A 27,853-nucleotide genomic window follows, 5' to 3' on the forward strand; every position below is an offset into this window, starting at 1 on the left:
TTAAATTTTCAAATCTTAGATTTAAAAAGAAAATTTTTTATGAATTTCTAGTTTAAAATAATTTGCGAATTTTTGTGAGTTTTAGGTATTTTGTCTAAAATTCAAATTTTGAATGCTTGTAAAAAAAAAAATGTGACTAAGCATTTCTTTTATTTTTCAACTGCTTTTGTAAAAATATGTTAGGAGCCTTGTATTAAATTTTCAAATCTTAGAATTAAAAAAAAAAAACTTTTATGAATTTATATCTAAGATAATTTGAACATTGCCGTAATTTTTATGTATTTAGTCAAAATTTGAACTTTAAATGCTTATAAAACGTGCATATGTATTTTTAATATTTTTTAACTGCCATTGTTACAATGTGTTAGAAGCCTTGTATTAAATTTTCAAGTTTTTCAGCCTAACAAATAAATTTTTATCGATATTAATTTAAAAAAAACTAATAATGATCGAAAATTGCAAATACCTATGAATAGTCCAACTTAAGTCGACAATTTTTTAACCCTAAGTTCATGGTGGATAGAATATACTTATATAAACATTCGGTGAAAATTTCTTGTATCTATGGTCATTTGTTTTAAAGTTACATCAAAAACCAAAATTGATTTCGTCGAAAATTGATTGTGCGTAAAATTCCCCGTTTTTCGCTTAATTTTTAGTTTGTTTTTCTCGATCATTTAGAAAAGTATTAAGAATTTTTTACTTTTGACCCCCCAAAGTACCAACTAGATTCACTTTCTGATCGAACGAGGTACTGAAGTCAAAAATCGAAGTACTTTTACTGTCCCAAAACGTGATAAAAAATAATAAAATAAAAACACACATCATGGTAAAATCAAAACATTCATCGCTCCGCTCAGAATCTTAAATACGACGACATTGATAGCAACAAATATTGCGAACTACAGAAGAAGATGAAAGCATACTAAGTACTAACATTTAATTTCTTATTATCAAAAGAAGAATGGCAAAAAATCTATGATCCTTCATCAAGTGTAAGATCTTACCATAGATCAGATAATAAAAAAACTTATAGAAATTATGAAACTTTAACACTTTATATTTGGACGCCAAGAACAAACCAGATTATCATGTGCTTTGATTTTTATATATGCAAGTAACAGTATTCATTTCAAGAATATTTCTTTAAAAATTATAATTTATATTATAAAAGTTCCCATGGCATAAACTACAAAAATAATAAAAATGTAGCAAATAATAATATATTTTTCTATACCTATTTTAAAAGCAATGTGAAACCAAGCTTAAGTGTTTTTAACTACATTAGGTACAATCAAAATAAAAAAATAAAATAATTATGGTACAAATTACAATAACTGTTTATTAAAAGATGCCTCAAATCCAGGTTTAAGAAAATATGTTAAGTTCATCAAAAAGCTATTTTGTTTAGTCAGATATGCATATTAAATTAAACATCAATAATAGAAACTATATGCATGGTGAAACAAGTTATAAAGAGGTGATTATTAATGTCGTAAAAATACAACGGTTGAACAAAACTATTTTAATATTAAAGTTGCTCAAAAACATTTCGAACAAAATAAATAAACTTTAATTTGAGTACATTCATACCATACATTACAACCTATTATATGACAAAATTAAATATTTTGTTTCACACAATCCTCATTAAAATATAATAAATTTTAAAACCAAGTACATTTGTTTTAATAATTTGGATATTACCTATTTTGTTTCATATTTTATTAATATATTATAATATTGTAGAGCCCCTTTTCAAAAAAATTACGAAAAACAAATATTAAAATCGGAGGGGGAGGGGGGGGGGGTTTGCAAGACCAATGGACCTTCTACTCAAAGCTATTATATCAATGGTGTTTAGAAAAATATTTTTTGAATTTTTGAAAATCAAGAAGTAACTAGGATCTCATGGTATGTGTTGCGATAAGTGCGTTGGCTGAGTGGTAAAAGAGTCATATTATGTACGCTTTTTTTATAACAACCCTCAAAGTGGGGGTGCTGGAGTCGTGTTTCACTTAAAACTTTTATAACTTTTTACAGCTTTTGGTACAAATGACGATTTTTTGGTACAAACCGGTACAAACAGAGTACAAACGATCGCCCCGAGTTTTTTTACGAAAGTTTAAAGTGGGGGGTGCTGGCATGTTTCCAGCACCCCCAACTTAAAACGTTTGTAACTTTTTACAGCTTTCGGTACAAACGACGGTTTTTGCGGTACAAATCAGTACAAACAGAGTACAAACGATCGCCCCGGGTTTTTTTTACGAAAGCTCAAAGTGGGGATGCCGGGGACATGGAGCTTCTCGTTGTTTGCCCGATGTACATGACAACGATATAACGCAAACTCACGCAAACGTTCAATAAACTAGTATTATCATATTATTCTTTATAGTACCGGTCCGATCACGTGCTGTTTACAGGCGTATAGAACGTAGCTATATATAGCCACTGCAGCTGTGGACGCGCGTTTATAACATTTCAATCGGTCACGTAGCCGTAAATACAATATTTTTTTATAGGTGGTTCCGAAAAATATTATTCGTTTTCTTTAATGTATTTTTTATCGTAAACTGTCAAAAATATAATAATATCTTAAAATAAAAATAAACTTCATTTTACGCTGTACGCTATATTAGATATACATAGAATACTGCATTCGTATATTTAAACAAGAATTCCATTACCTCAAAGTTACGAGTAAGAATTTTATTATTATTGATGTATATTATTTTTATAAACAGCCAAAAGCAGGGAACATAAGAAAAATTCCGTTGAAGTTTTTAAAAGTTAAATGATTCAAAAATATCTTTCTCGATACAAAGGGAAACTTTTATTGTTAAAGATCCCTTTAAACGTTTGAAAATATGTTGTAAAAACGTATATTTGCACGTGATATTTTCGATAGCTTACTAAGTAACCGTTTCACAGCTCAGCATAAAAGTAATTGATAAAATGGAATAATATATTAAAAACACAAACATTAATAAACCGTAGGTTTAATTTATTTAATCACATTTCTAAGAAATGTTTTTTTATACATATATATATTTCTATTTTAAGAGATTATCATACAATTTTCTTGATAATTTTCAATGTGATTGAGTTATAAGGAGCAACGATTGCAGTTGTAGTACAATAGAAATATTCCAGTGTGTCTACGTATGTGCTCTAAACAAATATATATTTTTTTTGTTTTTACAATGTTTTATTCAATCTGTTTCAAAAAAGAACTATAAGAACAATTTAGGACTTAGGTAGTAGATAGTAATAATAATAATAAAAAAAAAAACAATACAAATAGATATAGCAGAGTGTAGAAGCTTCCCAGTAGAGGTACTACAATAAAAAAAACATGAATATTAAGATTGAATTAGTTTGTCAGTAGGTTTCTTCACCACTTGCGTTTGAGTTGTTTGGAAGGATTTCCAGGAATAGTCAAGAAAGAGATATCATGAAGGAGTGGGTTTATGTGGTTTAAAAGGTGGATATGGAATTTTTCGTAGTATGTTTTATCCACGTTTACAACAAAGAGTATGGAGAGATCGTGATGAAGTGTGTGATCGGAAACGTACTAAGGTGCTTTAGTGATTTGTCTTACAGATTTGGATTGAAAGGTTTGTATTTTATTTTTGTAAGTAGGTTTTGCTGACCCCCAAAGCTATATACCATAAACCCAAATTGGTTTAAGTAGCATTTTGTATATAAGTGGTACCGCAATTAATGCTTTTTCGTCGGCTACCATTGTGTTTTAAGTAGTGGGTTAGTCCACGATATAGATGTTAAAAAGCAGTAGTACAATAACTGCTGAACCTTGCGGGACACTAGCTTCTATTTTAGAAATATTTGAAAATTTTGTTCATAATCACACAGAAGGGGGAGGTGAAATTGCTTTGATTTTTGGAGGAGCCCTTAGAGCGTCAAACCCGATCAAATGTCTGTTTAACGTCCAAGAATACTCCTGTGCTTATGAGCTTTTTTTCAAGAGAAAAATATATTTCATCTATAAGATGGTGGATCTGATGTATTGTACCTAAATCCAAATTGATTATTGGGAAGGTTTATTTTTATGATTGGTAGGATACGTTTCAGAATCAGTTTTTCAAAAATTTTCGAGAAATAGGACAAGGCTTATTGGTCTAATCGATTAATGCATTTCTGTGGGTTTGTCGGGCTTATGGATTATGATTATTATTGAATAATTCCAGAGTAAAGGAAATTCGGTGAGCATTATCATAGAATTTTATATAAAACTGAGGAACAGTAAAGCCTTTTTTGGGAGATGAATTTCAACTTCAGATGTGATTAAATCGTAACCGGAAGATTTGTGTTTTTGTGATTTATTAATCAAATATGCGACTTCATGAGAAAATATATGATTGGGTGGCATTGCCATAGTCAAAGGGTAGTCAAGATATGTGTTTATTTCGTCAATTTTGGTGGGGCTGAGTAATGATTGGCGTGGTTTAAAAGTCAATAAGAGGTGTTCGTGGAAAATGTCTGTCTTTTCTTTGTCGCTTTTAAACACATATTTAAATTATTTTTCAAGGGTAAAAAATTAAAAAATTCTATATAAGTTTTTTCTAACAATAAAGACAATACTATTTCAGTTTCTCAATAGCTTCCGATATTACCGTATCGACATCCAGGTGCCCTATAATACATTTAATAGTTAATTAACAATTTTTTAACGATATTATGTAATCAAAATTAAATAATATATCTAATATAACTATAATTTCCTGTATAAACGTATGACTGGTGACTATTGACGAGACGTCAGTACTTCAAGAGTATATTGTAGGCTTGAATATTCGTATAACAAGACATTTTAATAAATTTAAATTTAACCTATTATTTATAAACTGGATGAATTCTATATTAGTTTATTCTTATTAATGTTTACAAATGGTTTACAAAGGTTATAATTAATTATATGAAAAAATACTATTATAATATAAAATATTAGATGATTAAACACATATTCTTAAATCTTAACACCCGCATGTAGAATTACTTACCTTTTGATTTTAATTTTTTTAATTAAAATTTAAGATTATGTAAATTAATATTTTTATTTTTCTGAAATAACAATAATAAAACATTATAAAATATGATTAATATTAATTAAATATTTTATCAATATTTTTAGGCAATTTTAATTGATAAATATCAATTCTATATTATATTAGATGGAAATGATGTATGTACATTTTAAATACATTATCATTATATAACAATATTATCAATATTTGCATAAAACCCTTTTTATGGCTCTATGAATAATATGTTCAACATATGCAATATTTAAAAGGTATCGTATCAAATGTTCGAAAATTTTAACTTATGCTGGTTTATATAATAGCACGAACATTCGTGTTTAAAATTTTTAAAGCAATTAATCGTGTTAAGTAATTATATAGATAAAATATGAAATAATGTGATTCGTGTCACACGTTTGTAGGTATACACTATACCAATAAGTACAATAACTTTTTCTAAAACTTCACACTATACATAATATCTATATTATTATATAAACACTACCTACACGAAACAACACGACATAATTTATATATAAACGACAACAATATGATTTAACAATTAATATGTGAAATACTAATAATATTATTCTTTTAAAAGATTGGTTTTCGTCATGATGAAGAACACAAATTTGTGTACAGTATACTCTTAGAAATAAAATACATTTATTACTATGTGAATATCATCTAAACTCAATTACACGCAGTTATAATGGTGATATTTAATAAGTTGTATTTTTGTGATTCGAGGTCGGTATTTCTTATGTACAGATGTTATTTATTTAGGCATCACGAAGAAAACATTTTACACGTAAACGTGGTTCAAATGGCTTCCATATAGATTATAAGTTTTGATAATATACGTTACGACAAATAGATTACCTACATTTCACGTGCCAGCTATGTCCTACGTATAATAATCAACACTCGGTGAAAGGGGTGTGATGGCAGTGCGACTTATTGATTGTGGTTTTTGTGAGCTTCAATAACGAAATACCATTTGAGACTATTGATGATATTCAATAATGTTTGATGGTCGTTGCGATCACAGACGTCTATAAATGCTAAATCCTTACTTTTGATTATTACGTTTTTTTTTTTTTTTTTATTATATAAATAAATAAGCCTCGTCGTCTATGGCCATACAAAGAGTTTTAAGGTTAACAATTTCTTAGAATATAGTATTTACATAAACAATTTATAAGATTGGTCTTAATTAAGAATTTCATAATGTGACTTATGTTATCTAGGTGAAGGGCTTCCGACATATTATGTTTTTTTATTCAGCAATCAAAAATGTATATTAATAATACAAATATTTGCATATAAATTTAAAAATTTTGGAAATTAATCAATATTTACATACATATACTACATGACGTATTTTGTATTGGATATTATTTATTGTTTATTAAATATGGTATCATAATACTGTCATTAAAGACCATAATATTATATAAAAAAAATGTTTTCTGACCAGCTAGAAATAAAAGAAATTCAGTTATCAAAATAAATATAACATAACTTTTCCAATAGTTTAACTAATTTCTTGGTATTTGAAAATATTAATTTAATTATAACATGCACATTATTATTGACTGTTAATATAAAATCTAATATCACGAGCGTTGGTTTTTCATTTAACTTATTTCAATGCCCTAACCCAGAACACCTATACCAAATATATCTGTGCATTTTTCATAAAAAAATACAAGATTTCATAATTTCAAAATTTTAGTATTATATTTATTATAAATAAACTATTTATGTTGAACGATACAACAATTAAATATACAATTTATTTTATTTTATTTTATTTTATACATAATTATTTATTAACCTGTTTAGTTAACACAGATTGATATATAAATCATAAACATTTTTATGTATTATGTAAATAGAAATAAAGAATGTTAAACAAAAACTATTATTCAATAATTAATAACTATTGCGCTTAAATTATTAGATATAATAATGCCAATTTAAAATGTGTAATACTTGTGTGTAAGATAAATGGCTAGAAAATATGTCATTCTTATATTTGGTCTTACAGATTGGCAGAAACAACGAAGTTCATGGTGGTGTAAATAGAGTCTAGCCCCTGATTGAGCAATTTGACCAGTAATTTCAGAAGTTAAGAAACTTCTCTTTTCTAATTATATGTGTGAAATTTGGTTAAAATATACTTTATGTTCACATGAACTAAGTAGAAAGTGAATTTTGAGGCCTTCCTTTTTACCATTGAAAATTTGTTATATTTTTGTGTGGCTAATTTCAATATTGTGTTAATAATTACTTCAAACTATGATTAATCCTTTGTTTGATTGTATGAAGTTTAGTGGAATTAGAAAACTGTTGTTTCTGTCATGTAACTGAGCAATTATTATTATTATTTTTAAGGTTGTCTACCTATGAATGTGATAATTATTCAATACACATATAACTTTTAGTGTATATAATAGTATTTTTGGGATATGGGTCAAATTGAAGTTATGTGATCGAAAATTTGTATTCAAAATTTCATATTCTTGAAATGTAAGGTATTCGATCAATTATTATTTTTTTATGTATTTTTGTTTGAATAATTTGAGTTGTACTCCTATACAATTATCATAATAATTAATCAGAAATAAAAATAATTAAACACTCACATAATAATGAAAATAAATTATTAAATTGATAAATATATTATTAGTAAATTAAAATGTATTATTTTTTATTAATAAAATAAATGTTAATGTAAATATATAATATATTCATAATTGGGATACCATAAAGTATTTATGTATCAGGTTTTAACTCTATTCAATTAACATCAAATTGTACTATTTAAAATACAATTATACTAATTTATGGGTGAAGATAAAATATTATAAATGTTTAAAATATCTTTAAGTATACAATTTGTTTATTATAAAATCAAAATGCGTGTAAAATATTTAGCCTATAGATACTAAAATTAATTAAAGAGATATATATAGTATATATAGTATACTTTCAAATATTTTCTGTTATTAATATTATGTTACAAAATAATATTGATGATTCAGTTAAATATAATTAATATTTATTACTTTCTTAGATATATCTATTAAAAAGTTTAGATATTCGTTTGTGGAATTCAAATGAATTATTATCTATGGAACTTACAGAAAACCCATATTTATGATTAAATGTATATATAAAACGATGAAAGATCGATATTGTGAAAGTGCTTTTCACATTATGGGTGGTAAAATTAAATTCTATTATTCTAATTTCTCTTTGAGGGTATTTTGATTAAGTATAATTATGCATACTGGTAGTTACGTTTCAGTACATATTAAGTGAAAAAGTATTAATTGTTTCGTTATAAAATAAAATTGGTTTTAGAAAGTTTTGTGTTAAATAATTTGATTGAATTTATCGTTTCTGAACTTAAGTATAATTAACATTTAGTTTCTTGATAAATACTTTTGTTTTTAGTAACACTAATGTAATAAACGCGAATAGATTAAAACTGTTGAATAAAAATCTTACCGCCGTATCATACTGTGTCCACAAATTTACAGTTGTTTACACATCATTCAAAATTAACACTATTATATGATTAGTACTATCAATAACAATTTTATGAACAATTATAAAAAAAAACTAGACTTATAGGAAAAATGTCATGAATATACGTTCAAATATTTAAAAAATTCTTTGACTTGATTTTTATACATTTACACATATTCAACATATTATTAAGCTATTTTTTATTTATATTTGCTTAAACAACAATATTAAATTCCTTACAAATTATCCAAAGTCTTGTTTATAATAGGTATACATAATGAGCTGTTAATATATATATTGTTTTGAGCCTTACCATGTTTATCAACACCAGTTTTATATTGCATATAAGTTTTTATTTTCTAAAAATAACACTATAACAATATTTAAGTTTCAAATACATTATAACTTAATTATTTTTCGGCTCGAGTGAATAAACTGAAAATTAAATTTAAATTTCATTTCTGCTGTTAGCTAAAAAATCTGAGCTAGCAAATTTATAGGATTAATTTATGTAAATTTTTTAAAAGTTAAATTATTCATTTACATTAATACACTATATAAGTTTGCAAGTTTACAGGCTGCTTACTGAAGTTGGGTACCTAGATGAGTTTATATCATTATATGGTAGTGAGGTACGCATGAAGACGAACACTGAAACATCCTGTATATTATACACAGTTTATAATCATATAATGGTGGTAAGTTTTAGTTTAATAAAATTATGAAATCGTCAGTAAAAAATCTTTTGTTTCCACCTCCTACGAAAGGTTAGAATACGCATTAAGTCATAATTATTTATGTATTAGATAATGTAATTGAGAACCGTTCGATTGCCTACCTCATCGGGGTTAATTTATCTACGATTTTAATTCTAAAGTAAGTGGAATCGAAAATTCAAACATCAATGTTATTCAAATATTGCTATATCAAGTATATCGATCAAATTGTGCGTATTGTGTATTTATATTATGTTTTTACCGAGTAAATAAATAGATAATTAGTATATTTTATGATTTGTAATTTATAAAGTAGGTGCCTACCTACTTTTTAATTTATTATTGTACTCTAGATTATTTAGTTAAAATATTTAACAAGAATTGGATTTATGCTATCACGTTTCTCGATGTTATCACTATAAAGTATAAACACGATATGTTACGTGTTACAGTATCTTAACTCACAGCGTTCAAAGTTGTTACATAAACCAACCATGTCTATTTCGTTCTGTTACATACTCGTGTATATTATTATGACGTGTTTCGTTACAATTTTCTATGCCAAAATCCACATTTATTACTTATTTACTACAATAAATTCTACACAATTGTTTTTGATTAATCTTTTGTGCGTTTTTTATTCGTATTAAACTTTAACTTCAGAATCATATGTAGTCGTAATTATATTGTAAAGATCTATTTTTTGTCTATTATTTATTTTTTTGTTTTTAACAAAATATTACCGTTGTTTACGATATTCACGAATATAAGAAGAATTTTCTTAGTGAATATAAAATTAAATAAAGGATTACAACTATCCAGTTTTCCTTGTTCTTCTACTATACATTATTCACATTTGTGTGATGCAAAGATTTCAGAATAACAGCGTGTTTATTCCTATTATTCTATGTCAAAAACGCAAACAATGATGAATTATAATGTATGGCTATTGGTAAAAAAGTATAAACTATACAGTGCATATTGTATTATTTGTATACATATATTATAATAAACCATTTCAAAATATAATAACTGAGTTCAAATCTGATATTTTTACCTCAAAAAGTCATTTTGAGCATTATTTAATCATAATATTTTTAAAATTACTTATATTAAGTCTTCGATAATTCATTTAAACAAAGAGAGATTGATTTGTTCGATTAATGATATACATAAACACGAATTGGATAAATTTACTTTTATTTTTCTTATCAACACATAAACCGTAAGTTACAATTATCATAGACGTAATAATAATTTTAAAATTCAGGAACAATAATGAATAAATAAAACGCTATTAACTATGTATCACAATATTATTAATGTTATGATAAAGAAATTATATAATTTTATATTACACAATAGTATGATTAAAGAAGACTAAATATTTAATATATTTTTCTCCGATATGTAAAATAATAAAATATTATTCGATTGTAAACTTTACAACTCGATATAATAAAAGTGCATTTATTTATATAATATAACTAAGTAGGAGATTTGTTTGTTATTTTGTAACAAAGAACAATTTAATAAAATATATAATTGGACGAAATTTTGAAAACATTTGTTTAATATTTACTATATAAATAACAAAAAATTCAACCACGTTGGTCCTAGATCAGTAGATAATAATAAATATATTTTGTTAAGTACTTGCATTCGTATTATTTCGGTAACTCAAAATAAAATATTTAATCTTTAAATAATATGATGATTCTTTTGTTGATAAAATGTATATTATTATCAGTGTAAGACTTTGAGTGGAACAATGAATATGCTGGTTTATAGTGATGTGTGTCTTTTAATGATTCTGATACCATCCTATAGCCCTTAGCAACTGTAAAAGTTAAGTATATTTCAGTTCAAAACTTTAACTAGCTGTTGATTTTGGGAGTTAGATCTTAAATTTAATGATATGTTCCAAGTTTTATTTAAAATAATCAGTAATAACTAAATAGCAATTAAGAAAAAATAAGAGTTTTAATACACGATTGATTTTCTGTAATTCAAAAATAAATAGTGATTAGAATCTTTCATCTTTTGCAAAAAATATATTTTCTGGAATAATTAAATTAAAGCTTATTGAGACATTACATACATCACTATAGGGTAACTGTTTATTATGAGTTAGGGTAATATTAGCCTAATTTAACAAAAAAATCATACTTATCATTTTTTTATGTGCTTCAAGCTTAAATTTTCACAAAAATCATCTAAAACATAAAATTTGCGAATTATGATAATTATGTGGTAGTTAGAAATACATCTATTTTTTTTTTTTAATATTTATAAGGTTTGAATATAATAGATATGCGATTCCTTATGATTTGATTTACAAGGAATAGAAATAAAAATACGAATTCATATTTTTTTAAGTATAGGTTAACCTACATTATAATCTGTTTGATCATAATCGTTTTTAATACTTCCATTATAGTGACTCACTACAATGACGAGATAAATTTAACACTTTCTGTATCAGAGTCATTTATTCAGTTTTTATGATTGTTTAATAGTTCAAAAAGAAATTTAACTTCCAAATACAATTCGAATACAAAAATGATTCTCAATTAATAAAAATACTTATAAAACTATTGAACGATTCCCCTTTGCTGTAAAATAATAATAAAAATAGTAATGAACCACGTCTGCAAAAGTCAATTACTCCAAGGTATGCATAATCAATAGAAAAATATTTAAAAATATTTTGTTAAAATCCTTTGTAATATTTTTTTTTCATCATTATGCTCAAACGAAAAGTTTAAAATAATTTTAAGTTTTTCAAATTAAACACTTTGGCTCGCTAATTATTTTATCTATACTATATTTTAACTTTCATAAATAAAATATTAAAATTACTAAGAACCTTCTAGGTATTAAAATACATATATTTTGTATACACTTAAAATACTGCTAGAATGAAAAATACAATTTTATAGTTACCATGTTTTTTTCCCGATGATAATCAGTATGTCTAATTACCACCACATCATTTTATTTTTATTTTTTTATTTTTTTTATATCTCTTTTAACTCCTCGTAATAAATAATCACCAGAAAAATATGCTATAATCGTAATGTAACATTACTTTTATTTGATTTTCTGCGAGGAAAATAAGAATAACCAATAATAAAACATTTATTCATCCAGTGTTCAAGACGTTTTGATATACGCCTCTTGAACTATATGCATGAAATATCCATACATTTTTATAAATTTACATTTCAAAACAGTATGTATGCATAATGTCATAATCGTTTTTTTGTATTTGTGAGTTTTAAATGCTTAATGAATAAATAAACTAAGAAATAATTAAAAATAAACGGTATATATATATATACATATTTCTTAATTTAAATTAGGTATTATTTTACCTTTTTTACCTTTGTATATAAAAGTCAAAAAGGGTTGTAAAAAAGTCCTGTTTATTTTTTATATTGCATGGTATTTTATTTGATATACTTAAATAATTATTAAAAATATAAATTAAAATAAAAACGTAAATTTAAATAATTATAGATTTACGATTTTTTTGAATCTTTGGAAAACAATAAAATACAAATATTAAAATTTAATAAGTGACTTAATTATAGAAATATAATAGACACAAAATACGATTAACTAGATAATTTTCAATCGATTTAGAACTACGTCACTAGTAAATATAAGATATAAAATATTATATATACATACCTATATGTAGACTAAGGTTCAAATATTTAGCTTAAATATTTTATTGAGACAACCATAATCCGAAATTTTATAATTTTATAATTAATTAAAATAATTGTAAATATGTATTTAATGTCTATGTTTATTGAAAAATAAATTGATTCAAAACAGATGGAAAATTGATTTAGTTGTATTTATTTAACTAATATTAATTGAAAGACTTGACGACTTACATAGTTGGGTTATTTCATTGAAATTTTACATCTGGTTCATACAACATAAAGTTGTCTTACTAAATGTAATAAACAAAATTGTATAAATAAACGAAATGCGATCTTTTAATAGAACTCTTTGCCTTGCTTCAGTATGTAATTTAAGACTTTAATTTGATCGTCAAACGAATGCATTTATTCATTGAAATTTTAAATTTTTGGGGTTAAATTCAGAGATTTCTTTAAAGAAATTTTTTTAAAGAAAGAGATTTTGTTAAAAAAAATTATATTTATTAAATACATAAATCATAATATACACTGTAATTAAAAAATGTGTTATTTTGTTTTTATATTTTTGGTATATTAATAGCCATACAGACTATATTAAGTTATCATGAGTTACTGTACTTGGTCTGAGACTTAGTAGCTAGAATATGCAGTTATTATACTATTATTATAAATAATTTACAATTAATAATAAAGTTATTTTCATATTACAACAGTTTTAAATAAATTAGGTATTCCATGTAAGTTTTAATTTATATGAAATAGGTAAAAACGTAATATTTAAACTTTTCAGTTTTTTTTTTTTTAGTTTTAATATCATTGAAAAACATATGCTAATTATTTTATAGACACTAGATGGTATCTGTTTACATTATTATTATGAACTGTTATGTGCAGAAAGTATATAATATTAAAACTACTTCCTGAAATCATCATGATGTTATTCCGGTGTCTATAAATTTACGCGTCATTCAAACACTATATAAAAATAAAAGAGAAAGAAACGAGGAAAATAAGAACAATCTGAAATGATATTGTTGGATTTGGTATCGAATGTATTGAACGCATATGGCAAGAATTGTTCAACACTAACCGTTAGGAACCGAAGCACTACAACGATGTAGGCAATTTCAGTTCAGTTTCTTGCAATTTTTGTAGTATACACAACTATATAATATATATGATATGTGTATCGATAGGATTAAGGTTTATCCTCCATCCTGTAGTAAAATATCGGAGAATCCACTCGTAAAAGACGCCATGGTGAACCGAGAGGGGGGAAGGGAAGTAATAATCCCATGCATGGCGAAAACAGTACTCTGAAAAGCGATCGGAAACTGTGGTTGGAAGGGTGAATGGAATATGGAGTGATAACCATGAAAAAATAAAACCAACTGATAAATTATATGTATGTGTGTGTAACTAACAGTTAGCGTGTGAAATCAGACACGTGTTGTGTTCGGTATAGCCGCAGGCTGCAGCAGCGATATCGCCTGAGTATTAGGTACACGTGGATATTGTAATCTAATAAAATATAATAGAAAATTATAAAGTGTTGTTATTTAAGGTGAATTTGTCATGGTGTGTTGAACTAATAATTTCTTAAGCTTGCCGATCAACAAATCTCGACGTCTAACTATACTGTCGATATATTCGTCTTTAATTTCTTATTGAAAGACTCGTAATACTCGTATTTATAAAATATATTAAATACCTAGCTGAATAGTCTAATATGACATAATCAATTTTTCAGTGTTGCAACCATCACAGATATACAAAAGCACAGCTCTGGAGGAAAAAAAATATTATTTTGACTTTATCGTGTTTTAATTATATTTGTTTTCTTATTACGATACTTAGGTATTACATAATGTAAGATTGGCAATTACTATTTTTTTTTATTACATATAAATCCGAGCCCTAGTAATTAGCTATATTCTCATGGATTTATGATCCCTATAATTCGATTAATTTCAGTACCTTGACGTCAATAATGTAATACACAATTAAAAGTAGTGTTATACAATGATGGAAAATATATGTTATTGCATATACAACATTTTGATAAAGAGCAACTCAGTAAATAATATTCATTAGTTCACTACCTTAAAATATATATCAAATATCACCAAATATTCAATAATTTTTAAATGATTTATAAACCTTAATGATAGTATTTATCTTATATTTTTATTTTTATGCTAAGAAACTTTTAAAAACGACTGAATACGTTTGAACAAGTATATAATTTCATAATATTTTCCTTTTCGTAACCCAGATTTTTATATTATGATATTAAAATTACTAAGTTAGATTGTTTAAATTATAATTTATAATCTTTTCAAAAAAAAATTACCATAGTAAAATAAAAATGAAAAATAAATGCAAGAAAAATTAGGAAACAACGAAGTGAAGTAAAACATAAATTGTCGAAAACAAATTAAAATTATAAACTTTAATTAAATTTGCCATCTAATGGTTTCTGAATTCAATATTTTTAATTTAATTACTAATTATTATTACTATTATTTTATTTTTGTTATTCAAAATATTCATCCAATAATTATGGAAATATTTTTAAACTAGTGTGCAGTCTTATTAAAAAATTCACATAATAAATTAGTTTTGTTTGATAGGATCCGGTTTCAAAAGTTTCAATTAGTTTTATTATTAATTATACATCTAATTGAAAGCTATGTAATAAAAAAATAAAACTAAATCATTCAAAATCAAGTATAATTTTTACAGTTAAAAATTAATCAAAGAAACATTTTTAAAAAAAAAAAAAAAAAACAACTGGTTAGAAATTTAATAATTGTCCATTATTGTCACGAAATATTTTTACTCGGAGTATTGTATGAGTTAAGTGCAAATTAAACATTTTTTAACCCCCTCAATGAACGTCTAAATTGTATGTTATTTATCACTCATTTCTTTTAAAAAGGTCATTAGTTATCTTATATTTAACCTCTTTTGTATAGTACCTATATTGGTTAAGTTTCTATATGTCAAGAGAATAACGTGATTTTCCAATCAATACATTATACATTTTCTCCCCAATATAAAATTATTTAAACTACAATGCATTAAATATGATAATTGTATTATACTAAATATAATATAATATCTGGAAAATATGAAGTACCAACTTATTAATGAACGGTAAAGAAATAAAATGTTTTATGCTAATAAGAAAATAGTTATTTGATATACTTACACGAAAAATGGAGTTCTTCAATTATTATTTAAAAAAAAATTATCAATTTACTCTCAAAAATATTTAAATCCTAAAATTATTTTTGTATTGTTGATGTGAACCCAAATTATAAATCACAAGCAACTTGGTCGGACTTCCAATATTACAATATTCATTAATCATACTGAATATCATGTCTGTTCCTTTTCGTTTGGTAGTACATAATATTTGGTAAAAAAAATTGATTTAAAACCACATACACCCGATACAATATAGAATATGTTGATGTGACTTTTTGAACACCAAACATTCGTATTTTTTATATACGATTAATACAAATCAACCAATACAAAATACTAGGTGCATATTAAATAATAATAACAATTATATTATGCATCATCGATTTACTGGCTTGGTAATTGTGTAGGCGTTGGACGGAATGGGTAACAAACAACAACACTTTGTTAACGACAACACACTTTATTGAACTACATCTTATGTACACGAGTGTGGCATTGACGACGGCGTCGTCCGCCGGCGGCGGCCAGACCGGTTGTCGGTCGCGATCTCGCGGACGTCGATGGAGACGCCGAGGTCGTTGCGAAAACGACCGCGACATACTCCCCCCCCCCCCCGAGTTCGGGAGACGCGCCAAATCTACTGGCCTACTCCGGGTCGGAGTGTGGGGCCACGGCCGTCACCTCCATGGCCTCGATCCATCGCTCCACCACGGCCAGCTGTCGTTCCTGGGAGGTGGCTGGTGGAGTTACCGGTTGCGGCGTGGCTGTCGGCGGGGTCGGCTGCTGGGCTGGCTGCGGAGCTGGTGGTTGTGCCTGGAACCACCCCCATCTGTCCCGCACATCATGGCGTTGGTACGCCGGCACCGCTCGGCGGGGTGGCACCCTTCCGGAGGTCCTGCCCGAGTCCTGGTGGCTTCTGGGTGTGGGGTGTTAGCCCGCGTGGACCGACGTCCCTCGGCGAATCCCCTCTTAAACAAGGCCCACGCCGTCGGGTTTGCTCGGATCCGACCAAATGACGCGGTGCTAACCTAACCGCTCACCATGTCCTCCGGTCCATCCCCGGAAAGCCTCCTGGCTTCTAAGAGTAGCTGTCCCGCCATGGCCCGTAGCTTCGCTACGTGGGTGGCATGATTGCCACGGGATGGCCGGTTGTTGCGGTTTGGTGGCGGATTATTAGCGCGTTCTGCCATCTGAAACAAGGTATGATTAGTTTGTGTTCTCTGACGGTCCTACAGCTCGCTTCATCGCTGAGACATGTAACTTAGTAGGGTGTTTACCCTCCGTCAAGAACACTCCGGTTCCTAGTGGTTTATCCAACTTAACCGGACCTAACCATTTCGGGGTGAACCCCGCGTGAAACCGCTTCTCCGCACTTGACTGTGGATGCGCTTTATAATATACCCAACCCCCTACTGACAGTCATGCTCTTCCCAGGGAATATGGGTATATGGGTACTGGGGGCTTGGAAACCGGAAACCGCCGAGTCACCCCTTTCTACCACAGAAACATCATCCGGTTCCACCGGAGAATCTTTGATTTCTACCGGAGGGTTCCGCACTGCTCCGGAAAACTCCGGATCAACTTTTCTCGTGTCCGGAAATTCTTCAGCCAGCCTCAGCTGCCAAGATCTCTCGACCAAACATAATTTTGTCTGGGGACTGTCCGGTGTTTCGGTTTTCTCGGTTTCTCACGGAGAAACAACATGTGTGGCAGGTAAACATCCCACAGATCGTGAGGCTTATCAACGAGTAAGGTTCGTACCCTTTCTTCAACTCTTGATTTTGCCTTTCTACCGAGTTGGCACGTGGGTGGTATATTGGAGTTGTCCATCCTTCCACTCCCCACCTCCTGAATGCATCACTCATTGCCTTGGACACGAACTTCGGGCCATTATCTAACAATAATGCCCTCGGGTATCCGAACCGTGGGAACAACTCCCATTCGAATGTATCAACAATCAATTTGGTTGTCGCCTTTCCTAAAGGGTGTGCCTCTACCCAGCAACTGTAACAGTCAGTTACTACCGAAATCGTCGTCTTACCCCGCTGCGTCCGTGGGTACAGACCCATAAGATCGATGCTCAGCACCTCCCAAGGTTGACGTGGGACCCTGGTGTACATCCGATTTTCAGGTTTGTGTTTCAGTGGTTTTACACGCACACAGACGTTGCACGCCACGGTAACAAACAACGACACTTGGTTAACAACAACACACCTTATTGAACTATATCTTATGTACACGAGTGTGACGTTGACGACAGTCAGGCAAAAGCTGCCGCCGGCGGCGGCCAGACCGGTTGTCGGTCGCGATCTCACGGACATCGATGGAGACGCCGTGGTCGTTGCGATAACGACCGCGACAACTGTCACGTGTCGAAACGGACGTCATGTCGCTGAAACGTTCCAGTAATACGCTTATAAGATTATTATACATATAAACAATAAATACACATATATACATACTTAAAAAGGCGGGTAAGTCGTGGATGTCTGTGGATAAGTGGGTTACTGTAATGTATGGAATTAAATTTGAATCCAATGATACTATATCATTGTATACGAAAAACGATTCTGAACGAAGACGGTTTATCTGTCTAGAATATATTATGGATTATTAAAAATTTTCAAATCTTAGATTTAAAAAGAAAATTTTTTATGAATTTCTAGTTAAAATAACTTGCGAATTTTCGTGATTTTCGTGATTTCCGTGATTTTTACACATGTTTTCAAAATTCAAACTTTGAATGCTTGTAAAAAAAAAATTGTGCTAATATATTTCTTTTATTTTTCACCTGCTATTGTAAAAATACGTTTGGAGCTTTATATAAAATTTTAAATTCTAAGATATAAAAGTACAATTTTTGATGAATTTCTCGCATAAAATAATTTATGAATTTTCGTGATTTTTCGTGATTTTTACATATGTTGTCTAAAATTCAAACTTTGAATGCTTGTAAAAAAAAATTATGACTAAGCATTTCTTTTATTTTTCAACTGCTATTGTAAAAATATGATAGGAGCCATGTATTCAATTTTCAAATCTTAGATATAAAAGGAAATTGTTTTATGAATTTCTAGCTTAAAATAGATTCACTGTCTAATCGAACGAGGTACTGAAGTCAAAAGTCGAAACATTTTTACTGCCCAAAAATGTGATGACAGACACACACACAAAAAAAAAACACACACACACATCATGGTAAAATCAATACATTCATCGCTCCGCTCAGAATCTAAAATATGTTACCTACTATCGAGCTTTCCCTCAGGAAATTTGCGATCGTGGTAAACTGAACTTAACAATAACAATCCGAACCAACTATAACGACATAATATTATGGGTATTATATTATTATTATTGTTATATAAACGCACACGTGTTTCATACACATACATTCGGTTTATTTATAAATACAGATGTTTGATATTGTTCATATTTTAGTTCCATACATTATAATACGGATGGTAAACATATAATACTACGGACGTATTATAATATGATGTATTGTATATTATTTACAGTTAGAAGGTACATTATTTGACACTAGATATATCATCTGGATTACTTCGATTATAGATTGTTTATCGCATGATCAACAGACTGCGTTGTATTACTTCCGTACATGAATGAGGCATTGAAATTTCTAATGTTAATGTTTTTCAATAAAACGTAACATATTTTTGGTTATATGTGCTCAAATAGAATTAAAATATTATAATATTTTTAACTTACTAGAACTCTTTTACACTATAATAATGGTCTTAAAATTATTGGATATTACACATATACTGATAAAATACACTAGTGATTACAGTATTGGTATAAATATTGATTTTGATTTTCGTTATGCATTTTTCATGTATTTAAACGTTTCAACGGTTTTAACATTTTACTTGACATTATTAATAGATGATAAGGAAATTTTGTTGATATTTTCATTCATAAAAAACTATACTTACATTTTTTTTTGCATAATTAAAAAAACTTATTACTAATTAGATACTACAATACATAAATGTTTAATTATTGTACATTATACTCATGTGAACATATTATGTTATTTTTTAAAAATATATATATTTTAGGTTGTTCTAATTTTGTTTAGATTTTAAATAACTATAAAATCACTTTACTTTAAGTTAAGTTGATTTACACTCATTATAGCAATTAAATTTAATATTACTGTAGCTAGCTTACGAGCATTAGAAAACTCAAAGTACATTAATCTTTTGTATAACCTGTATTTTATCTTTTCAGTAAAGTTGATTTACTGTATTAAGTAAATATCATAATTGTCATATATACTAATAATTTTAATACTGAGTTTTCAATTTAATCATCTGCCGCTTAATAATTGTTACTGTACATATTGTAAAAATCAAACAGTGTTGGAAAAATATGATATAATTTTTTTGACTATCCACATCATTAACTTAATTTTCATTAGTTTAATCATTTTAATTTAATTTAAAAAAAAACCAAAACTTCGTATAAATATGTTTATCATATTTTTTTTTAGAAAACTTTAAACATATTACGTTTAAATCTTATTGAAAAATTTGAAGATTCCATAATTTATATATTTGATAAAATTAATTAATTTGGGAAAAATAAGATTTAATTACATGTTATTCACTATTCTTCACACTGCACTATAATATGTTACAATTCAAGTTGGAAAAAATATTCATATTTATTTTTTAATACTTATATAATACAATATTATGTTATAGTTATATACTATGTAGTAAAAAAAATAAGATAAAATACCTTCAAATATGCCAAGAATCAAAAAATTCAACACTTAAATTTCAAAATAAAAAAATTCAAGTATAATACTATATTCATGCAGTAACATTTTGTAATTTTGTATTATATGTTCTTTCAAAAATCTTATCATTGTAATAAATAGTTTACTGTAAGCAATGGAATGTCCTTTGTATTATTATTGATATTGTATTATTAGGGTTCAAATACACAGGTTTTAGTCTAAACTTAAAAAACGTTTAGACTAAATAAATGTTTATACATCTTATTTTAGTAAAATTAATTATACATTATTTATAGTGAATTGCTTAAGTTTATATTGTGAAAAAAATGTACTGATTGAAATAGTATTCTAATTTTTTAGGCTTGGTAGAGTGAAAGAGGGTTTTTGAGTATAACTTGATGCAAGCTTTGGTGAATTTGGGACAGATGATGCCAATATGCTTTATTGTTAAGATTCCATTGATCACATATTGGCGCTAGTTACTTTTTATATGATAAACATATGTGTTAGATGAGAGTGATCTATTTTAGTACGAGTGATGGTCACTTTTTCTTTACGTTTAGTGCCAGAAGGATAATTCAATTTTTTACGAATAATTTTACACTTCTGAAATTATTGTAAAAAGGTACATTTTCTCAAAAATGTTAATATTAAAAATAATTTTCTTGAATATATTAACTTGAAAAAGAAAAATAATCTAAAAATGAATTATGTTTGAAAATCATTATCTTGCTTTTTCCACCGTGTGAAATTATTGTTACTGTATATTGTACTTCTTATACACGAAAGGATATAATTAATTATGTCAGAATTAATTAATATTCTCAGGTTTCTAAAAACTAATTTTTTTTTTCCTGAAGATAGTGAAAATGCTCAAAAAATAAATGTCCAGAATAATCGAAATGTATAAATTACTAATAAATGACTTTAAACAAACTATACTCATTATTAGGTACGATAAGTAATAATTATTGAGTACTGCAAATATATGGTAAATGTTATAAATTGTATTTTTGTCTAATTAACACTTTACATACACAATAAATGTATGATTAGTTTTAGTTTCAACTTTATAAATGTATTCAAAACTATATTTGCATTTACTTTTATAACGTTGTTCATGGCATTGTCTGTTAGTTATAAGAGAAGGTGAATACATGTTGAGTTATAATTATAGAAATTGTTCTTTTAACTGTGTAACACTTAATTTTAAAATTTTCAATTCCATTTAATAAGGGCAAAAAAGATTCCTTTGCTATTTTTTTACTTAAGTAAAAATATAAATCATTATCATGTTAAATATTTAACTTTGTTTTACAACTGCTTTGAGACATCATTTACGAAGTTATAACATTAGAGGTTTAATTTTTAATAACGTATTGATTTGTAGTAAAGCAAAAGTGGCAAATAACTTTAAGACAAAGGCAAAAATATTGTTAGATAATTGAGGAGATGGACTGAAACATAGGTTGATTTTTGGTAGTATATTAACACTTATAATTTGGTGTAATGTATAGAACATTAGTTGTTTTTTTTTTTTTTTTGGATGGGGGATACACAAAGTAAGGTTTGGAAGGCTTAGCTTTCCCCTAGCCAACCTTATTTACGCCTATGATTAAAGTTATTATGAGGCGATCATAGATTTTATTTTGATACCCATATCATATAGATCATGAATATAATATGTGGATCACCTTGGTCATATTAATCAATTAATGTATACATTATCTCATATTTATCTACCAATAAAAATATAGCTTCTAAGTAATAGAGAATAAAAGCCGTGAGGTGTTGTTGATAAGATAAAAAAAAATATGGGAGCATACTACTTGCATCTGAAAATATTATCAGTAGGTTGGTTGCGTCCCACAAAAAAAAAGATTCAAAAATGGTCATAGCCTATTTTCGTCTCGTTATACCTTTTTTTTATAACCTAATTTCTTCCCTAAAATATCGATATAACCGATATCAATAAGTTAATAAAAAACACATTTTAATTTTATTTTTTATTAATTTTAATTTTACAATTCTTATTTTTTACATTTTGTCATAATAATAAAATTCATATTTTTACATTTTGGCATAACAAAAACAATAATTTATTCAATTCAAATAGTGATATTTATTATATAGTATGAACTATCGGTTTTAATAACACGATATTATCGACTTCAGTGATTTTATTAGTACAAGTAAATATCGATAATAATTATATAGCCGACTTGCGTCCTCAAAACGGTCGCATACGAGTTGATTCCCGCGTACCTGTTTACCTGCACCTATACCGTTTAGTTGATTCCCGGGTCATTAAAGGTACGTACAAATTGATTCGCTGGTCATCAGGAAGTATGTACGAGTTGATTCCCGGATCATTATGTGTTTTATTTAATATTTAGTAAAATATTTTTAAATAAAAATTTAGTTTTTTCATATTTTGAAAATCATTCAATTTTTATTTATTAATTATTTATTAATTGTATTATATTAATTATTTATTAATTGTATTATATTTATAATTTATTAAAAAAATTATTACTAAAAATTTTTATTAAAAGAATTTAGTAATTATAGGTAAAAAAAAATATAAAAAAATTTAATAATTTGGTAAAAATTTGTAACTCACTGTTTTTATAAATTGGTATCTGGTAATGAGATTACCAGTATACCGTAACATCACTTCTCTTAAAAAAATTTGTTTTTCTTGGTCTTTTTTAGATTTCTTAGTTCCATTACTCCTGCATTTTATGTATGTTTCTGATTGTACATCTAACAGCTCATTTATAAATACGTAAATATTTGGGTGCCTACTATAAAAACAACTGTTGAGTTTAGAATAAAAACTCCGTCAGCTGTTTGTAGTTCTATTTAAAGTAGTTGAAAATTGAGCCCATATACTTGGTGGAAAACTTGCTTCTGGGGAAATATAATTATCAAATACATAGTCCATAAACTCTTCAATTCTAATAGAATCTGGCCTCGGTGGACAAGAGCGAGTTGTGTGTGACGGTCGAACTCTTTTCGGTTATAAACTCTTTAATTGTGCAATCTATTGATAATTAATATACAACAATAGGGAATAAACTTGTACGTCCCTCTTAATGACCCGGGAATCAACTCGTACATACCTAATAATGACCCGGGAATCAACTAATACATAAAATAGGTCTCGGGAATCAACTCACCTACACCGCCCAAAACGGGTCGCAAGTTACCGGTCAAATTTACTACCTGTGAAATATAACTTTTTTGAGACGCAAGTAACATGCAGCCAAAAATATTTTATGCAAAACACAATAATACGAGTATATATTATATATGGGAAATTCAAACACGGCCGTCATGTAGTTAAATTGCCTATCCAATACGCCGCGTCATCATAACCATATTATAGTTGAAATTCATTAAATAATATATTAAATTAATATAATATTATTATGTCTTACGAAGTGGTCCAGTTGTTTCTTAAGCAATTTAGGATTAATTCAAATGATACAATTTCATAAATTTGTGAGAAGTGAAAGTAGTTACACCAATAAAATTTGTTTACAACAATAATACTAAAGAAAAATATAACTCCTTATTATTTAATTAAAATGCTTCTACGATAATTTAAAACAGTTTAGTAAGGTAGAGTATTCTTGTTTTTTTTTTTTTTCATATGCATGTAAGTAGGCATTTTTGATATTTCTTAGCAGTAGTGGTTTAATATGAATATGAACAGGTGTTGCAACGTATTACAATGTATTCTTATGCAAAAGTTATTAAATTAATGTCGTTCGAGATAAAGTTTTAAATTTTTTTAAGTTTTGTTCCTTGTCATAAATCCAATGCTCATAATTCTTCAACATATTGACTAACTTATCACCAAAAAGTAAAAAAAAAGTCCAAATATTATGATTAAATTCTAATGGATGACATTAATATCTAAAAATATATTTCTATTCATAACTTAAAAAACAAAGATAAAATCGTATACATACGTAATATAATTGTAGATTTAACTACCTATATTAAGTGTTTTGGGTGATCTGGTAAATATTTCACTGAATATATTATTATTTTTAAATCATTCACTGAAATAGGTATTCAAAACCAATTATATACAAGTACACTCAAAACCATTTCTGAAGTAAAGTAATACAAGATGTACGATTTGTATAAATCGTAAATAGAATGTGAAAATAATATATGAAAACATAAAGTCCTTTAAAGTGAATTTTTATCGAAAAATATCCACACATATTTTTTTTTTTTTAAGTGATAAAAAATGTGTTATTCCTTATTCTTAAATTCTAAAAGGATCATCAATAACATTTATATTATTGTTGTAGCCTACATTTTGTGTCACTTTACTGAACTCAATTTAACTTACAAATAACACTTTGCGATATTATTATAGATAAAATAATTCTATAAAAACAGAGATAATGTATTGGTGCCTAGATGTCTCTAAGCCTTCACTAAAACTGAGTAAAGTATGATGACCAAACATTATTTAAACCTAACCTTTAAAAGATTAATTTCAATTTTAATTGAATTACAAATTTATTTGTATGCATTCAAGCGTGTAGTATGAAATAATATGAGACATGAATGCAGTCGTATGAATATTGTATAGAGGAGTCACTTGAAAGTTCATAATCTTATATTCTCGCACGAAAATAATTAACTAAGTATGTGAAGAAAAAAATTGAATTTATATAGTTTTCGTAACAATGAAAAAATATTTTTTGTGAAATAGATTTCATGGTTAAGTCGAATTTGGAAATATTGTTACGTTTTTTCCTGATTTTCATTACCTATTATGCAAAATTCTTTAAATTATTTGGATTTTAAAAATAATAAGTCACTGCATAGATTTGTTTTCTGTATCTTTACTAATGTTGATGAACAATGTAGTCATGTAACTTTGTAAGTAACTCTTCTTATTATACGTTATGCGATATTATATAATTTACTACTGAAAACTATATTGTTAAGAAATATAGTCTAAAATGATGTGTTATACTGAAACATAATTATTATACTACGCCTGAATTCACACAATATAATTTGTTATTTGCATGCAAATAATTTTAGCCAAAGTAAAATTTCTCAGTGATTAATATGCATTGTCGAAATGTTCCAAAATATTCGAGAACATTTTTGATTAAAATATTCGATTCCCATTAATAATAATAATAATAAAGACATTTACAATAATATGTTTTAATTATTGAGAGAAGATATAAGTTGTTTCAAAATAATAAACTGTTAAAAATAAAACATATTTTTGTAACCATTATGAAATGTAATAGTAAGTAATTTATCGTGTTTATATAATTGAATAGAATAATATTAATTATGTTTTATAGTTCAAATTATTAAATTATTCTAAAACACTAAAAGTTAAAACGATCTTAATACACGTAAAGTGAAAAAATTCCAATTTTTTAAATCTTAAATTATTTAGGAAAAAATATTATTATTTTCCAAGTAACAAATTATGAGTACTATTTTGTCCTAATGATTTCAATTTAGTTTCCTGTTTAATTTCCTGCAATAGGTCATTTTTATTGACTTTTAAGCAACTAAAGATATATAAGTGAACATAAGATTTCGATAAATAACTGTAATAGTTTTTTGTCCACTGGCTCAATAAAATATTATATTATATTTGTTAAGCGCACAAACATCTGAAAATACAGAATTCAGTGTAAACAGTAAAATAAATTATATTTGTATAATTTAACACAGTTCATCACATTCATTGACAATGTACTCTTAACAAATGTCTATAGTGTTTATATCATGGGTACAAACTGTTGATATTATGAAGCGGTTGTGATTTAAATCGATTTTTAAATTTTTAATTAGAATTATTTAATGAAAATTTGAATTGAATAAGTCTCAAAGAAAAAATGTATTTAAAACACCTTCTGGTGTGTCACCCAGTGCGTTGATTTTCGACTGCCCATGGACATCAATAAATTACACACAGGATGTTTTCTTGTATAATCAAGCTAGTTTATTAAAGTTTACAAAATAATAATGTGTAGGGAAACTTATATTCGGGCTGAGTGGCTGACTTAAATCGGATCGCGACAGGTGGTATCAGGACTCTATAGGCGCGACTAATAATTACAACAATTTGAACATTTATATATTAGTAAAAATATAATAATGAATAGTGACGAGTTTGTATTAATTCTTCACAGTCTCTTATAAGTCGTGATCAGTTCATTACAATTCTAAGCAAATACCTATGCAGGTAGGCTAGGATGAGATTATATTATTAACGGTTCTGAAAAGAACCTTTTTTTAAAATCAGTCGCTATGGTAGCTCGACTGTTTGCAAAACCAAGTGTAGAGCCGCTGATAATTGCGCGAGTAGTAATATAGTATGACTCAGTGTTACGTTGTAGAGTGAACCACGCACACGCCGAGATCACTAGTTGCTTTTTCATATTGACAAATATCTTCGCAGCTATTCCGATAGTATCGTAGCTCGATCCGATCTCGTCAGCCTGCTGCTACACTGCAGTTGCGTTAAAATGTTTGCAAAGTCGCTAGGGTTGTCGGTTGTCACCTCGTTTCGACGAGTGTCTTCGCTGTCGTATCAATATTTCTGGAGTCTATTGGGAACTTGATTCGTCATTCGTATCCAGTAGATGTTGACCTAAACATGAATTTTCTGCGTAAATGTGATCCGCTTATATATGGTGTCCGACTTGTAAACCACAGTTGTGTGGCTGTGCATATCTACGCTTTCCATCGGTACGGTTTACCTCACTATTTGTATAGTCATTTGGTTATTATAAGGACATTATTGACTTCGTCATAGTTTCCTCAATCCATAACTGTGCTTGTTAAAGATGTAGAATGACTAGAAGGGTGTCAAATTTGACACTTAAT

At 27.5% G+C, this 27,853-nt stretch overlaps 1 protein-coding gene and 1 pseudogene across 1 annotated transcript in view; one reads left to right on the plus strand and one right to left on the minus strand.

Annotated features, from left to right (window-relative positions):
- Positions 1-27,853, plus strand: part of LOC107165281 (uncharacterized) — a 253,096-nt gene that overhangs the window by 16,831 nt on the left and 208,412 nt on the right. The window lies entirely within an intron of this gene.
- On the minus strand, positions 16,834-17,378 carry LOC149058364 (uncharacterized; annotated as a pseudogene).

The sequence above is a fragment of the Diuraphis noxia genome, unplaced genomic scaffold (assembly GCF_037042655.1).
Source record: "Diuraphis noxia isolate RWA-SAM2 unplaced genomic scaffold, SU_Dnox_SAM2 contig0002, whole genome shotgun sequence".
In the NCBI taxonomy this organism is placed as follows: Eukaryota; Metazoa; Arthropoda; class Insecta; order Hemiptera; family Aphididae; genus Diuraphis; species Diuraphis noxia.